We start from the raw sequence: 2758 nt of genomic DNA on the forward strand, positions 1-2758 counted from the left end.
AAGAGATTTCATTTCATGCCTCGTAGGAATAGAGACAATTCAGGAAAATTCCTACCCAACACCCCCACCACATCACTAAGTCACCCTTCTCCATTCTTTGGTGACAGTGATCCAGAAGAACCTATAGGTGAACCTCCAGAGATATATAAATGTCCTATAATAGAAGAAGAGCAAGAAACCAATCCTCCTGAGACCATGGCTGAAAAAACAAACAATAGAGGAAATGGGGAGAGAATAGAAGGTGCCTTTTCCATCTGAGAGACCAATGGGGACACAAAAATGAAAAACATAAGTCCCTCAGCCTTACCTCACTTCCATGGATTGACTACTGAAGACCCTGATACATTCTTGTTTGAGTTTATTGTCCTTTGTTGAACTTATGACTATGCAAAAGACGAGAAAAATTTGAAACTCTTTCCTTCTGCCCTCAAGGATGTAGCACGACACTGGTTCATGGCGCTACATAGAAATAATATCACAACTTGGGCTCAGATGCAGCAAGCCTTTAACAACAAATATCGGGACCACTGTAGGTGAAAATATACAAAATAAGAAATGTTTCGAATGACCATGGGAAGTGATGAATCTTTAGGAGACTATGAAGAGAGGTTTCAACTCAGTTATAAAAGGGCTAGGTGGACACTTGATCCCGAATCTCTGAAGTTGGTTCTGCTTAGAGGAGTCCCTGAAGACCTTCTAGATACCCTCCATTTGCTGGCTGGGGGAGACGTATACCAGCTACCTTATGATGACATAAAGACTGTGTTTAGAAACCATTCTAGGGCAACCAGAAAGAGAGGTAGGAGAATTCAACTCTTAGTCAGTACCCCCTTATCTAGTTCATTCCTTAAAAACGAGTTTGCAAATTAGATGGAAGATTTCAAAAGCGATATGAGACAAACCATTGCCATGGAAATGGATACCTTACGAATCCAAAAGAAGCAAGAGGAAGCCGAGAGGGCCTTGGCCATCTTTTGTCCCAAGTGCACCAGAAAGCATCCTAGGAACGAATGTCCATTGCACTCTGTAGAAGTGTGTTTTGTCTATGAAGAAGACTATCCTACAAATCAGTGCCCTTCCTTGCCCGAATTTGAAGCTATGTACCAAGGGGCTGAAGGAGCCACTGAACCACTCTACTTCATGAACCAAAGGAGGCCACATGGACCTAGACCTTACCAGTAGGGAATGCAAGAGACATCCCAAACTTATTACAACCCCAATCAAGCCACTTCCATACCTTCTTGGGGTCCCCCTACTCATCCTTCCTGGTCCACACCCCCTCCTTGGTCATATCGTCCTCAATACCATACTCAACCAGCTGCTCACTCGTTTCATTCTCACGCTCAGCCACAACCTTAGTGGAATGCACCTCATAAGGGGTGGAGGCCCCAATACAACTCTCCTCCCACTCTTTCCCCTCCACCACCTGCTCAACCACCACCATTACCTCCTGCTCCTCGAAGACAACCCCAGGTACCTGCTCAACTGAACCCGAACCCCAATAATAGACAGGCCCAGCAGGTATATACTGGAGAAACAACATTTTCCACCTATGCTGTGAAGATTTAGGATATCAACCTATGATCTTGGAAGGTCCTACTAGATAGCCAACCTCCTCCTAAGGAGGATGAGGAAGAGAAACATGAAAGTGAACCCAAAGCCATTCCACCCTTTCCTGAGAGACTAACTGGAACCACACAACCAAACCCAGAAGAAACTGAACTTCTGGGAGAACTTAAAAAGTTGTGTGTGAAAATACCACTTGTCTAAGCCATAAAAGATGTACCAATCTACAACAAGTTGATCAAAGAGAAGTGTTTCAGGTACCCAGGCTGGCGCAAGAGATATGCCCCAACTATCAATGTCATAGGACAACTATCTAACCTGATGTTGGGACAGGTAATCTGTCCAAAATATCTAGACTCTGGGAGTCCTGTATTCAATGTCCACATCAATGGCAGCATAATCCCCCACACTTTGATTGATTTAGGGGTTGCTGTTAACGTAATGACCAGGGACACTATGCTCAAACTCAACCTTCAGAGTTCCCTAAGAAAGACCTCAACAGTATTGCAGTTGGAAGACCGCTCCATTGTGACTCTGGAGGAGATTGTGGAACATTTCATGGTCTCCATTGATTCCTGGGAGTACCCTGCTGACTTCTTTGTCCTTGAGCCAAAGGAAAAAATCACTCGGTATCCCCTCATCTTGGGAAGGCCTTGGTTAGGTACTGCAGATGCTTACATCAGTTGTCAAGCTGGGAGCATGACCATCAAGAATGGGCATATGTCCAAATAGCTAGTCCTCTATCATCCTGCCCAACCTCCGCTACAACATGACTTACCACTCTGGTTGGAGGAGGAAGATGAGGATGAAGTCTACTCTACACCATTGTGCATAGTGGAAGCCACCAGGGGAGGTCCTCAAATCGAGGATGATCTTATTAAGAATTTGATTCAAAATCCACCCCCCAGTGTGCTACCGTTAGAAGAGTTGGTGGGAGAAACCCAAGCCAGTGCTTTAGTTAATCTCTGTGTGGCTGATCCGACCTCTCTTCAAGTTAAGAATGTGGAATTTGGCCCTGAAAGAACCTTGAAGATTAACTCATCCCTATCCACCTCTCAGGAGAAAGAGCTTTGTAGCTTATTTAACATCCATTTGGATGCTTTTGCTTAGAGCTATAAGGAGATGAAAGGACTCCACCCTTCATTCTGTACCCATAACATTTACATTAAAGAGGATTGTAAACCAATCAGAC

This window comes from Pinus tabuliformis, chromosome 4_1, assembly GCF_031772625.1.
Source record: "Pinus tabuliformis cultivar Carrire ecotype Pingquan chromosome 4_1, CPIR1, whole genome shotgun sequence".
NCBI lineage: Eukaryota > Viridiplantae > Streptophyta > Pinopsida > Pinales > Pinaceae > Pinus > Pinus tabuliformis.